Here is a 16,263-nt window from a genome sequence, read left to right as displayed (position 1 = left end):
GATTAGCTATTTCCGCAGGGGAGCAGTTGGAGGGAGTATAAATGGGCGAAGTGCGGAAGAATCGGATTTAGGGACAATTGCAAAAAAAGAAAAACGCTTCTTTATGAAAGTATCTTTCCCTCTTTGCGCACCACCTTTTCTCTATTTCGCATTGCAAACCCCTTCCCACAATTCCTCTTGGATGAAACTTCACTTTATACAATTTTTTTTTCTTTCTTTTTGGAAATCGCTTAAGAAGTGAAGTAAAAAAAAGGAAGGAAAAGAGAATTTCTCTTCCAATGTATCTTTCTTGGGAAGACAGAAAAATGGAACAATTGAAATCAGTGTTAAATCGAGAAAATGATTTATTAACTGGGAATTTTTAAACTCATTTTTTTTAAAATAAATTTTATTGAATTTCCAAAAAAAATTTGTAGGCCTAATTTTAGACTTTTTGAAATTTAAATAATATTTAGATATTTCTTTTTATATTATTTATTATTTCAATTATTCTAATATTTATAGCAAATTTTCAATTTTGCTATTAATTAAATAATATAGAAATTTACTTTTTTATTTGATTTTTATTTTTATTCGATGCATTATTAAACGCCTCCGGATATTGAAAATTTATTAGCATTATTTTTAAAATTATATTACGCTCATTTTTCTTAGGATTTTTATTTTCGTTTTCTACATCACACGCCTATAATTATTTTTAACTTAATTTATTTTTATATTCATGGAAAAATTTTTTATCCTACTTTTTATTATTATTTTTGAATTATTATTATCTTTCAGCACATTTTTCACAGAGAGGTCTAAGTTTTAGAACTTTTTCTTTAACTTCAATATATTTTCATTTTATTTATATTTATCTACATATGAAAAATTAATTATATTTCTATATTTCGATGACAAAATATTTTATTCAATTCTTTTTTACAAAAAAAAAGAGAATTGATAAATGATTGAATAAAATATGTGGTAATTCAAATTTGAATTTATTTCGCGGTAAATTTCCAACCTTGTGCGCATGCGCATAACGGTGATGTAGAATTGTAGATCGCATATTCAGCTATATTCACTTACATCGATGGAGGTGCGTGGATGATGGCGTCCTTTCCTTCTGAGCTTTATTTTAACAGGTTTATATAAAATCATTATTATTTATTCATTCAAAGCATTGATAATCGTAATCAGTACACATTTTTCTAACAGCATTTGATAAATTTGGGGCCAAATATCGTAAATTAATGGCGTATTTATAACATTTTTCACAGAGTTGCTTTGTGAGGTTAGGTTAGACAATTTACAATATTTTCAATTGATGACTCAATATTTAAAGTCGTGAATACTTTTAAAGCTTTACTTGCTTTACTTTTAGTCGAATTCTATCTTTTGTCGCATTTTTGACAAAATTTTCTTAATAAAATAGATAAAATAAATGTTTCATATGTAACGTGTGCGCATGCGCGAAGCAGTGATGAAAAGTTGGGCGTATTCTGCGACCATATTCACTCTGGATGTGAAGACGGAAACAACTTTATTAATTCTGAGCTTTATTATAGCAGGTTTATATAAAATTTCTACTATTTATTCATTCAAAGCATAGATTCTTGTAATTAGTGCACATTTTTTTAATAGCATTTATAAATTTTGTACCGAATATCGTAAATTAATAGCGTTTTTATAACATTCTTCACAAAGTTCCTTTTTGAGGTTAGGTTACACAGGTTTTGATAGTTTTAATTGTCGGCTCAATATTTAATGCGCCGTGATTATTTTAAAAGTTTTATTCGGAATCGAATTCTATCCTCATAATCACATTTTTGACAAAATTTACTGTAAAATTTATAGTTGGAACGGTTGGAACAAATTTTTAAATGTTTAACATCTGCGCATGAGCGGAACAATGATAAATTACGTCACTGATTTGATTAGTTTTTTCTTCGATGGTAAACAACGTGTGTAAACAATAATAAGTAATTTTTGTCATTTTGCAACATCGTCAACTTTATTTTTTTAATCTTAAATGAAATCTGTAAAGTTATCTTCCGAATGGTTAATTATTTGAATTAGTGCATATTTATTTCATAGAATTGAAGAAAATTTCTACGAGAAATCGTAATTTGCCTGCATACAAGCAAATTGGCATAAATGTTATACTTTTTAGGTTAGTTTCAACAATTTTCTAAATTCTTATAACATTTTTATTTTGTGATTTATTATTTATCATTATGTATGACTTTTTTTATACTTAGAATTTTCTCAATATTCTTAAAATTTTTCCTTTGAAAACAAAAATCACGTTAGTAATTGTCGTAATTGTTTTTATAGAGCAAAAATTAAAATTTATATAGCAAAAAGATTCAAACTGTCAAAAGTTTCATTATAAAATGAAAAATTTAATTTTTTTAAAGTAATAATGAACAATTATAAGAAAATTTTATTTGTTGCACACAAATAATACTTTGTGCTGTGTTAAAATATTTTCTTGTTACTTTGAGTATTTTTTTCCATTTTCACTATAAATCTGAAAATAACTTGAAATTTTATTTTTCTCCTCATTCATTAAAAAATGTCTAAAATTCATCAACTTTATTACAATTTGTCCTTTATCCATTTAATCTCCCTTTATTCGCCATTAATTGTCAAGCCATCGACATTCGATTAGCTTCAATATTGATGATTTAAAATCAAATAATCCAATTCTAAAATTGCATTATCTGATAATTCGTAGGCATTTGCAAATGGATTAATCATACTATGATATTCGGACTAAAATCAGTCATTCTATTTCTAAAAATATTTATTTTTGGATAATAATAATAATTTGTCCCTGTACCAATTATATTTTTGGACAAATTCAAAGAATTGAAAATGTTTATTTTAGTATATTTTTTATTATTTATTAATAATTAATAATTATTATAATTCCCTTATAAAATTTATTGTGATAAAAAAAAAAGTTTTATCAATAGAACTGTATTTTTCAACAGATTAATATATAATAATTGAGTTGTGTGAATTTGTTTAATGTAATTTGTAAATTTGAATAATGATGAGCTTCTTCTTTCATTTTTAGAGCACAAGTCTGGAGCAATTCAAGAAAGAAGAAATCGCAAGGGGATTGAAATTAAAATTAACGTCCCTGTGGGTCAGGATGAAAAGTTAGTTTTTTGCGATTAAAGCTTTTTCCTCTTCAAGTTGGCGACCACCTTACCCTGACGATTCTTGGTTTCTTTTCTTCTTTCTGGTAACATTTGGTTGCTAAACTGCTGGATCTCGCCTCTCGATAGTGCTTTGCCGTCTGCCAAATGAAATTTTAATTTTTGATAAGGCGCCAGACGCCGTGACGTCCTTTCCTTTTTTTTCTAACCCCTCTTCCATTCTTTCTCAAATACTCTTTTACACTCTTCACTACCAACAGCGTCTTGTTCCACTTTCTGTTCACTTTGTCCTTATCGTTTTTCTCACAATGAAGTTAAAGTTTACGTTAAAAAAAAAAAAAAACAAAAAAACAAACAAAAACACTCGAAAGTCAACTTTATACTTGTTTTCACTTGAAAAAAAGTCCAATAAACAAAAATTTCATTTTTGTCAGACGTAAAGGCAATATCGAATTATTCTATGCAATAAACTACTTATTAGAATAAAAATTACATTTTTTCTATTTATTATTTTACTTTACTACTATTTAGTAGTTTTGAATTTTTATTTTCATGTGAAATTAATTTTTATGAAAAGATTCAAGTATATTTTGCATCAATAAGGAGTTGAGCATTATTATTTCATTATTGGAGAATAATTTATGGACTAATTTGATTTCAGGGCTAATTAATCTTGTGTGGTGGAATCGTTTTTGGAAATTTTCAATCAGAGGCACCATCGACTGTCGGAGGTGGGTTGATATGCTTGTGGTTTGATGAAACGAAGAGAGAGAGAGCGAGAGGGAAGCAGAGAGGAAAATCGAGGAGAAAATGAAAAAGAGAGGAGAGAGAGAGAGAGAGAGAGAGGGATGACTTCCATAGGATCGAACGAAAACCAAGTGCGGGGGGAATTACGTCATGTGTGAAATTACAATCACCCTCAACCCTCCTTTCTCGCTAATGTGTTCACTCGTCTCGCTGCAATATATTCGTATACCCTCTTGTTATATACCTGTACATATAGCAATATTCTACCCTCATATTCGGATATTTTCTCTGAACATAAAAGGTATGTATAGTGAAAAGCATCTAAGAGGTTCCGATAAAAGAATAATCATTCTTTTTTATTTTGTTCTTGTATTATATTCAGATTCATTTTTCATTTTTACATATATTTTACCATTAGGGTTGCCACAGGTGAGGGAAATTAGGGAAAACTTATAGGAAATTGGTTAGAGATATAAAGGAATTCTCAAGGAATTTTATTAAAATTATACTGGAAAAGTAACAAATTCTTAGAATTTACTATACAAAACTTTTGGATTTTTGTGACTAAAAGTATTTTTGAAAAAATTTAAAAAACTTAAATTCTCTTTTAATTTTTTTCACCTTAAAAAATGTTAACATTAAAATGAATTTAAATGAATTTAAAATTAATTTTATTCAAATAAAATAAATAAATAAATAAATAAAATTTTAAAATCATAAACTATAGATTTAAAAATAATACCTTTTTTTCAATGTCTGTTGATATGTAAATTTATCTTAAATAATTAAATTCTAGAATAACTTTTTTACAGTTATTAATTATTTATTAATTCTAATTGACTTAGAAAAGGTTTTGGATAAAAATAATAGTTTCAATTTTCAGAAATAATTCAAAAGGATTTAAAGTAAAGTTTTCGAAAACTTCAAGTACTGTGAAGTAATGAATAATTATTAAATATTTATTTAAAAAATTAATAAAAATACATGTAAAATTCCGAAATAATCAGGTTTCTGAGAAATTTTAATTCTATTTTTTAAAGTTATTTAAAAACAAATTTTATTAAAGAATTTAAATTAATATAAATTTTGTGAAGTCCAATTGAAAATAAGTAAACTTAAAGAATTTTATTAGAGATTTAAATAGAAATGGAATTATGAAAGAATTTAAATATAATACTTGATAAATAATTGAATTTTACAAAGAGGCAGAATCGAATGTTTTCGTATTTTAAATAATTTTTTTACAGTTATTAATTATTTATTAATTATAATTAACTTAGAAAAGTTTTTAAAGAAAAATAATAGTTTTAATTTTTAGAAATATTTAAATTTCAGAAAGTTTTAAGCTATTTTGAAAATTGCAATTGATGTAAAGAAGTTAATAATAGTTGAATATTTATTTAAAAAGTTATTTTAATTTAAATTCTTTTATTTATAAAATTTTCAAAAAATTATATTTCTGAGAAATTTTAATTCAATTTTTCAAAGTTATCTGAATTTTTAAAACAATTTTACTAAAGAGTTATCAAATTAACTAAAATTTTTTAAAACCGAATTGAAAATGACTAAAGTTAAAGAATTTGATTAGAGATTTAAAAAATTAAAAATTTTCAAAGAATATTTCATTAATTAGCATAACTTGTTCTTGGCCGTTTGTATTGAAATCAAAGAAGGAAAATACTTATAATTTTAAAAAGATTTAAATTAAAAATTTTGTTTAAAAATTGAATTTTCGAAAAATTGTATTTGAAATTGTGAAAAATTAACCTTTTTTAAAAATATTTTAGTTCTACTTTTAAAAATATAAATAAAATTTTAAAATAGAAATTATAAATTTTTATAATCAAGCAATAGAAATTATTGAAATATTACAAAAATTCTATAAAAAATAATTAAAAGTTTCTAAAGTTCAATTAAAAACAAATTAAATTTTAATAAATTTTATTAGAATATTTGAAAATATAATCAAAGGAAGTTCTCCACAATAACTGGAATTATTTTTATAAAAGATAAACATTCTTAAAATTTAAAACTAAATTTTTGCTTTTTAAAATTAAACTCCCTTTGAATGTTTTTATAGGAATCAAGGAAAAAGTCAAAATTCTATCTGCAAATCGGGGGAAAGTCAGGGAAAAAAATCAAATTTTTGTGGCAACCCTAATTTTACAGAATCTATTTTACGTTTTTTAAAAAGTACCTGAAAGTAGAAGATTAAGATTATTTTTTGTAAATTATATTTTAATTTCAACATTTATGTCGAGAAATATTTATTTAAAAAATAAATGTTTAATATTCTCTTTTTCAAAGAAAAATTAATTTACGGAAATTGAATAGTTTTTTGAAAAAGAAGAGAAATTATTTTTTATTGATTATTCTTTTTCGCCGTAAAAAGTAATTTTCGCAAAAAAATCCCAGAGGACGAAAATTATTATCAACTGATGCATTTTTTAATTATAATCGAAACTCTATGTAAACGTAAAATATATAAAATATAAAAAGAACAAAGAGAGCAATTTTGGACAATTTTGTTTTTATAAATTCAACATTTTATTTTTTTCGTTATTGACTTAATTAAAAGCTACAAAGTTTATTTCAAAATTGCATCTAATTTTTTCATTTTATTTTTTACACTTAATTTGCAGATTTTAATTAAAAAATAGAAATTGTTTTTGGACATTTTGTAAATATGGTATTCTACATTCTTCTTTATTTAAATAAATTTTTTTTTGCTGGAAAAATATTTTACTAGAATTTAGGAGAATTTCTATTAAAATTCAACATGAAAATAATTTTCGTTGATTAAAAATATTTTTCATGGTGCAAAAATAAACTTGTTTTTCGTCTGGGCGTCAAAAGAAATAAAGATAAAAAATAATTGTATGTTTTTAAAAAAAACTCTTTCCAATTTCCAGGATTAATTTTTGTCAGGGGTAACGCCGCAGTTGAACTGAACTTAAAACTATTTAATTTGAATTAAACAACTGGAGAGGAGCTCAATTTTTTGAAAGGACAAAAAATAAAAGACACATCCACGATATATAAAGTGGATTCATATTTCATTTAGTTTGGACAGTTTTATTACATATAGAAGGACGTGGATCCGGTGTTTTTTTTCTTTCCTCTTTTTTTCTTTTTTTTTTAAATAAATAGGAAAGTGACAAAAGGTTGTCTCTGGATAAGGCAGAGAGAGAGTTAATTACAAAAAATTGGCAGATCATTAAAGCCGTACGCTCACGCCAAATCCTTTTTGTCGAGGCATTTATATTTCTTCTCATTCCAATGCAAACCGCGCCCCTTCTCTTTTGCGGAACTCGGGGGGTCGTAGACTGCTAATTCAATTTTCCTGAAATACACAATCTCAAATTTATGAGTCTCGCACAATACCCTTTGGAAATAACTCGGAAAAATCAACAGAGGAAAAATATGAATGAGCTTTGCATCTCTTTCAATCATGACATTTCATTGTCTTTTACTATACAACACATATACATAGATATATTTCGATAATAATTTTATCTCGGAAAAAAAGAGAAAAACAATGGAAAATGTTTTATTCATAGTATCTGTAAAATAATATATTTTTCCAAATTTTTATGCAAAAATCACAATATTGAACGATGGTGAATGTTTTATTCAAAAATATTTGCAGTTTATATATTTTAAATTTTTCATCAGAATATTTTTCAAAACTATGAAACGTGTGGGTTTAGGACTTTTTTTCCCGTTATTTCTCTCTCTCTATTTTTTCAAGAATCTTTTTCGTTTTTTTTTCTATGTAGAAAAATACCTACAATTTGTCGTGAATTTTGAAAAATTGGTTTTTCTCTTGAAATGGATTAATTTATGTTTGAAAAATAAGAGGAATTTTCTTTTTTTTATATGAATGCAGGAGAGAGAAAGAGAGAAGTTGTATCGATTTTTATACAGTTGTTGTTAGAGTCGCACTCGGTACAATCAACTCTCCACAAACCATCAGTGTGTGTTGTTTTCTCTCTTTCTCTTCTGTTCTTTTCTCATTTGGCATTTCTCTATGAATTCCGAGAGTTTCCTCTTTTATAATTCGACTCACTTTCCGCAAATCCTGTATCTATTAGCTTCATTAGAAAAAATAATTATAATTTATAATGAAGATACAAATCAAACAGAATTTTTTATACATTTTATTTTTATTATATTTTTTATTTTATTTATTTATATTTATTACTTATTTTAATTTATTAATTTATTATTTATTCAATTCACTATTATTTAGTTTTATTATTATTCATTTTACTATTTCATTATTCTTTATTTATTATTATTATTAATTATTATTTAATTATCAAAACAAATTATATCTTCATATTTTAATGATAATGTGTTTTATTCAATTCTTTTTCATATAAAAAATATTTGTTAGTAATTGAATAAAATATGTGGTAATTCAAATTTGAATTTATTTCGCGGTAAATTTGCAATCTTAATGCGCATGCGCATAACGGTGATGTAGATCGCATATTCAGCTATATTCACTCACATTGATGCGTAGATGATGTCGATGGCGTCTTTGCACTCGGAGCTTCATTTTAACAGGTTTATATAAAATCATTATTATTTATTCATTCAAAGTATTGATAATGGTAATCAGTACACATTTTTCTAACAGCATTTGATAAATTTGGGGCCAAATATCGTAAATTAATGGCGTATTTATAACATTTTTCTCAAAGTTGCTTTGTGAGGTTAGGTTAGACAATTTACAATATTTTCAATTGATGACTCAATATTTAAAGTCGTGAATACTTTTAAAGCTTTACTTGCTTTACTTTTAGTCGAATTCTATCTTTTGTCGCATTTTTGACAAAATGTTCTTAATAAAATAGATAAAATAAATGTTTCATATGTAACGTGTGCGCATGCGCGAAGCAGTGATGAAAAGTTGGGCGCATATTCTGCGGCCATATTCACTCTGGATGTAAAGACGAAAGCAACTTTATGCATTCTGAGCTTTATTATAGCAGGTTTATATAAAATTTCTACTATTTATTCATTCAAAGCATAGATTCTTGTAATCAATGTACATTTTTTTAAAAGCATTTATAAATTTTGTGCCAAATATAGTAAATTAATGGAGTAATTTCAACATTTTTCACAAAGTGGTTTTTTTAGGTTAGGTTTGGCAATTGTCAATGTTTCCAATATAATTGGAAACATTGACAATTGGCAAACCTAACCTAAAAAAACCACTTTGTGAAAAATGTTCGTATTTTTTACAAAATTTCGTAAGTTTTGATCGTTTTGATATTAAAATTATTGCACATTTATTTAATGAAATTCGGAAAAAGTTTCTACATAAAATCGTAAGTTAACTGCGTTTTGTAAAAGTTGTCACAAAAGGTATTTTTAATTTAGTTTCAACAATTTATAGTGAATAATAACAAAATTTATTATATATGATTAAATTTAGATATTTTTGTTAGTATAATGAATAATTGCAAGCAAATTGTAATTTCGTCTTTTATAATTCGACATATATTTGTTAGTTTTATTGAAAAATAATTATAAATTTGCACTATAGGTGTAAATTAGAACAGAGAATTTTTGAAAATAAAAAATATTTTTATTCAGAAAGAGAAAAGTTTATAAAAATTATTATTTGCACAATAATGAAACCATGTGCACGAACTCATAAATTTTACTCTAATTAGATTGGGATTTTAGAATGGAAACCAACATCCATAATAATTTATCGTAGATTGTTTGAATTGTTTAGAGAAGCATTCAATTATTCCTGAATAATACCGTAATTATATTGAAACACAAGTAGAAGTGCTTGATTGAAATTAAATATTTTACTGCAATTAAATTTTGTTGATTGTATTGCTTTATAATATTTTATACACTATTTTCGAACTTTTTTAAAATACATTCAGGTTTTTGCTTTGCTAATAGAGTTATGAAAAAATTTTCCATAGAGGGAATATTTCAGACAACAAATTAACTGTAAATTTTTAATACAATTTGCGTATATTTTTTACACGTATAATTTATGGTAATTTATATTTTATACGTTTTACAACAGGTTTTTTTTTTATTTAACTTTATTTTCTAAAGTTTCAGTATTTTTTCAACAACTAATTAAAATAGAATTGGGAAAATGTTAATTTTTGTTTTAAAAAGTTAAAATTAAATAAATTATTTAATAATAATTAATTTTTGAGGTTATTTTAAACAATAATTGCTTCCTCACAGAGGAAGGATTGTATTTATTCATTTAGTAATAAATATGTAATAACAATTAATTTACAATCCTCAACAAAATAATTTTAGTTTTTAATTGTTATGTGGATTAATAAAAAGAATTAATTACAATTGTTGAGCTTTTAAATTAAAATGGGGTTTTATTTTATTTTTCAGGTTTTTGTTTTCTGGATAATGGGAGTTGCAAACTTCCTCTTGGAGAAGATCTGGTTTGGAAGAACACAGTTCAATTTTATTCAAGGAAAGAGATGATTGTAAAGGGTCTCAGCCGTGAACCATCATCTTGCTCTAGGCAATGGTATCCGCATCGCTCGATCAACGTGGAATTATATCCTTTATTGAATTCTTTCTTTTTGCCTAATTTGCTTATAATTTTTTTCCTGTTTGAAACACTTCATAATTCAATTCGCTTTTTAAATAATAACAAAAGAAATCTAATTCAATTATAAGGAAAATGAAATTTTATTTTAAGTTTAATTTTTTAAATAGTATTTTCAATTCTCTACAAAATTAAATTACTTAACTAATTTGCAATTATTGCTTAAATAATTTGCAATAATTACTTAACTATTTTGCAATTATATTTAACTATTAATTTACTAATTTTATTTATTTTACTAATTATAATTTGTAATTATTACGTGAATAATTTCTGATTATTACTTAACTAATTTGAAATTATCACGTAATTATTTTGCGATTATTACTTAAATAATTTGCAAAAAACAAATGTTATTTTAAAAAAATAACATTAATATTTAATCAACGAAACATTTTTAATCTAACAAGACCTAAATTGTTTGTTTAGGGGTCTGAGGTTCAACGTGGTATATATCCTTTTATTGAGTTCTTTCTCTTTGCCTATTTCACTTAATTTTGTTTTATTATTTTAAATTTATTTATTTTTAATTATTTGCTATTATTTTCAATTTCTTTATATTATTATATTTTATTATTTAATATTATTATTTTCAATTTAACAAGACTTAAATTGTTTTTATTATTATTTGTTTTGATAATTAATCGATAAAGAGATGTTAGATATTAATTTATTGTTAAAATTGTAAAAAAACTATTTTTGTTCTAAGAAACTAGAATCAAGGTTAGGAAAAAATCAGGGAATTTTATTCTTATAATCATTGCTGGACATTCTGCAATTCGACGATCTAAAGGACCGGGAAAGATGTGGAGAAGAAAAGTGGCCCCAGCACACTGCCGTTTTTTTGTTATTTTTTTAGTAGTTTATTTAGTCTATTTTTTATTTATTTTTTAAAATTTTAATTTTACGGTTCCGTGTGGCCCCCGACCTGGTGCAGAAGTGCAATGAAAAGCCAGGGATCTTCGGGGGTGGCCCAGAATGGGCGATGACGTAGGATCCCATCGCCACAACGTGGGCTCATCATCCACCGTGGGATTCACAATGTCGACTATCACAAACTGTGATAGTCAGACTCCTTTTTTCATAATGAACTGTTATTATTTATCCTTCCCTGTTTAATTCACTTTTTCAATTAATTTCCTTTAATTAAATTTACTTAGAGTAAATTAAAATAGAAAATTGAATATCAATTATTAAATTATCACTTTTAAGCTATTTTGCAAATATTTTCTCTTCTTTTAAGCTTAAAATGTTATTCAGTGGTCACGTGTTCCATATACTTTACTATGAGAACCATAATGACCACTGAATAACATAACCTTACAGTAATGTTATTCAATGTTCACGGGCCCCATATACTTTACTATGGGAACCATAGTGACCACTGAATAACATAACATTAATAATTAAATTGAAATTTTATATTGGTAATTTTCAAACTTAATTATATTTTCAATAAATTAAATAAAATAAATTGAACTAAATTTTGAAATTTTCTTAAAACAGGGAAGGAATTTCAACAACATAGTGACGCCATTGAAAAAATGTATTATTTTGTAGTATTTTTATTGACTACAAAATTTAATACTTTTTGCAATGTTTCTTTGTACATTTCTTTGTATCTATGCATGTTTATCTACACTGAATAATTTTTTAATTACTTAATGTTTTTCTCATAATTTAAAGTATAACTTTCTTTCATTTCGAAAAATAACAATTAAAAATTCGATTCATTAAATTTTTATTTCTATGTTTACCAACAGAACTGAAAGTTTAACAATTAATTTATCAAAATTTTAATAGAGAACAAGGTTCATTAAAAAGCAATTTTTTTTGGTTTCAAATTTTAAACTTGTTAATAAATACTTTTAACTTAATATTTTAAATACTTTTACTTACTATTAAATACTAAATATTTTCTCACTTTCTTTAGGAATTAAAAATGTGAATTAAAAATTTATCCAGTGTGTTGTTTATTAATTTCTATTTTCTATTTCCGAATGTGTGAGCAGGTTTTGAGCTCAGATGACGGATGCGTCCCGGGACGTATGGGTGAGCCTAACGTGCCCCTTTATCCCTAGTGTAGGTCAATTTGCATCTGGGCGGTATGTGAGAGAAACGTGGAGTAATTGTGCGAGTACCTGTGATTTAAAAATAGGTTTGTATTTAATAGATACGGGGTAGGAAGGAATAGCTTTTTTGTATGAAAGAATGGAATAATTTTTTTTTCACCGTGATAAATACTTGTTTAGGTAGGGACTTCGGAAAAAATTGCCGCATACGTACACGAACCAGACACCTGCGTTTGAAGCAGTGTACAACCATACGTACACGAACCAGACACCTGCGTTTGAAGCAGTGTGCAACCATACACACGAACCAGACACCTGCGTTTGACGCAGTGTGTACCACTGGAGTACCAGTGAAAACCTTATTTGGTTATGTTTCATCTTTATTTAAATTTGATATATCTTTTTCGTCACTATGTTGTTTTATATTTGCTATTTAATACAATTAATAAATATTGGGTCATCCACGTATAACGTCACATACTTTACATCCCTTTTTGCCTCCCCCCCCCTCCTTCCATATCGATGCCATATATTGTTAGGTAATTAGGACCTAGGTTTTTTGTAGGTAGGCGCACAAAAAAATTACTGCCTCCTTTCCTTTTCCTTGAAGTGTGACGTAATATATGGACAATCCATATTTTCTAATTGCTTTAAATATTGTTTTACATTGTATTTTATGTTTCTTTGTCTTTGCTTTGTTTGTTTTCTACTTTTTTCAGGAAAGAAATATGACAAATTTTGGTTTATTTTTTAAGAACTAAAATTTGTCGTTTTGTATGTAAGGTGTGGATGTACCAGTTACCGTCCACTTAAGGTCATGTTATTCAGTGGTCACGTGCCGCATATACTTTACTGTGGGGCACGTGAATACTGAATAACATGACCTTAAGGTTATGTTATTCACTGGTCACGTGCCCCATATACTTTACTATGGAAAAATGTCACACTGAATAACATGACCATAAGCCCCAGTTTCCGTCCACTATTATTTTAACAACAAGAGTAATTATAAAAAAATTATTTCCTTAAATCTGTTTATGTGAACTAAAAATATATACATACTCTGTAAAATTATAACTATAATTATCATATATTAGTAATAATCTATATTCAAAAATTAATTTAAATAAAAAAAATTTTAAAAATGGACGGAAACTAGGACGTAGACGGAAACTAGGATATTCACGGTAAACATATCAGTTACCGAGGCTGTTCTCTTATGAGGGGCTGGAAATTTCAACAGCGGTAATCGTTGGCTTTTTTTTCAAAAAATGTTATAAATATAAAAAAAAATGATAAGAAGAAAAAAGATGCGCAAGCAAATTTTCTATAAGATAGTGAAAAACTTTATTTAAAAAAAATTATTTTTGGAGGTGTCAGGGGTTAACGAATACCGCTGTAAAAATTTTTTGTGTTGTTGTAAGATCCAGCCCCTCATATGTTGATGTTACCATGCAGATAAATAAAATTAAAGCCTAAAATGTATAATTTATTTGTCGATATAATATTTACTTTCATAATTAAATTAAATTTTAATTTTTAATTATTTGTTTAATTAAAAATAAAAACAGCTCATATAACCTTATTAATATATTGTATAACCCACATAGCACAAGATATTGCAGAAACTCCTCTATAAGTTTCTTTGAAAGCTTTCAAAAAAATTTTCCGCTGGAATAGGAGGGACATTTTTTTGTAATATTCAAATGTCAGTGATCACAAGACATAAGTTTTCTTGTATGCAAGATATCAACTTTCGGTTGGTACCCATTTGAAGCTAGACTCTTTACCTAACTTTTATCTCATACCTTATACCTAACTTTTTAGGCTAGGAAAAATATTTGAGAACGATTTTTAAGATTTTAGGAATTTATTTTCAATATGTAAACTTTTTTGCCTTTAAATGGCCATAAGTTTTCTTGTCTGCAAGATATCAACTTCCGGTTAGTACCAAATTGAAGCTAGACTCTTTACCTAACTTTCATCTCATTGCGAGTTTAGGCTAGGAAAAATATTTGAGAACGATTTTTTAAATTTTAGGAATTTAATATTTTTAACATGTAAACTTTTTTGCCTTCAAATGGCCATAGGAAGAACAACATAAGATCTTCTTCGTTTAAAATTGTTTATCTTTTTCTACACAATTACAACTGCCATAAGAATATCTTTGTCTGAAAATCTTATTCTTATTAACTTCGTCTTCTAGTAGAATTGAGATATGACTATCTCTTTTCAAATTTAACCATAATTTCTTTCTCTTTCCAAAACAAAATGCATAAGAGTGTCTTACTCTACCTAATTTGCATATCTACTTGTTTCTAAATAAGGATTATAAGGTTTACTCAATATTCTATTGTAAGGAAAGTTGAAATTTTTCACTGTCAGCTTAGATGGCTTCTGCAATATCTTCTTCTATGTGGGAATTATTTGTTTCAGAGGAATTCGCAAACTGGAAAAAATTAATGGAGTCTAAGGTAATAAGTAATATCTAGCTATCTAATAAGTAATGTGGTTATTTTTTTTAATAAGTAAATTTAAAAAAAAAATTAGTAAGATTTACTCTGGATTTTGTAAAATTGTTTGAACAATTTATATTTATTTAATATATATATTTTTTTGTTTAATGCATAAAAAATATGTTTAAAAATGTCCATGCTTGATTAGTAAAATAATAATTGTATGCAATGTAAAGTAATTAATCTTGTCTCAAAAATATTTTATATATTTGTTTGACACTTGAGTAAATTTTACTAATACTTACTAAAATTTATTTATCTGGAAATAATTAAAATGCGATTTTTTGTGCAGAGATAAATTGGGAACTTTGCTGTAATATCTTGTCCTATTTGTGAATTTTCTAATAATATTTTAAAAAGACTACTCTTTAAATTTAAATTATTAAATTATTAGTAGTTTATAATAGTAGTTTATAATTTATAGTATTTATAATTAGTAGTTTATAATTATAGTTTTTATTAATTAAAGTAGGTAGTATTCATTCAGTTATTTCTTACAAAATTACTGATCTAATTTGTGAATATAAGTCAAATTTAGTTTGACCTAACCTAAAAGTAAATTTAACTAATAATTATTTACTATTTACTGTTTCATTAGTGAAATATTTCTATTTAAATTAGTAACTAACTTTTACTATTAATTTATTTATTTTTAAATAATTAAAATTTAGAGAGTACTGTTTATTAGGCAAATCTTACTATTATCTTATATTAATCATACATTATTATTTGCTTATTTTTAGAATTCTGACAGAAAATGATACTACAGAAAGAGGACATAAAATACGATATTCCCATTAGAGATGGGAAAGTAAAACAGATTACTGAAAGTAAGTCCAATTGTGTAAAGTATCCAATTGTGAGATTAATATCGAAAGAGAGATTGAATACGGAGAAGACTTCTAATGATACTAATGGTAATTGTAAATAATATTATATTTATTTTTACATATAAGATTATAAAATTTACTCTGAATGAAATATAAAGTAGTCACTGTTCACTCTTCTAATTAGTAAATTCCCCCTCGAAATAATTACTAATCGCAATTATACTTTCAATAATTATAACAAAAAATGTTCCCTAGTCTCTAATTGAGAATTTGATGGCTCAAACAATTTTTTTTTCTTGCAATTACTTAAAATTGCGTTTCAATCAA

At 25.5% G+C, this 16,263-nt stretch overlaps 1 protein-coding gene across 1 annotated transcript in view; it reads left to right on the top strand.

Annotated features, from left to right (window-relative positions):
- Nucleotides 1-15,849: 15,849 nt before the first annotated feature.
- The window catches only part of LOC122510823 (protein Fe65 homolog), a 192,529-nt gene continuing 192,115 nt past the window's right edge, over nt 15,850-16,263 (top strand). The window contains exon 1 of the mRNA XM_043625736.1: nt 15,850-15,936. The gene's annotated coding sequence lies outside the window, so the exon portion shown is untranslated. The remainder of the gene's footprint in view (nt 15,937-16,263) is intronic.

The sequence above is a fragment of the Leptopilina heterotoma genome, unplaced genomic scaffold, assembly GCF_015476425.1.
Source record: "Leptopilina heterotoma isolate Lh14 unplaced genomic scaffold, ASM1547642v1 Lhet_76, whole genome shotgun sequence".
Classification (NCBI taxonomy): domain Eukaryota; kingdom Metazoa; phylum Arthropoda; class Insecta; order Hymenoptera; family Figitidae; genus Leptopilina; species Leptopilina heterotoma.
The sequence above is the reverse complement of the archived record's forward strand: the minus strand, read 5'-3'. Positions and strand labels throughout refer to the sequence as shown.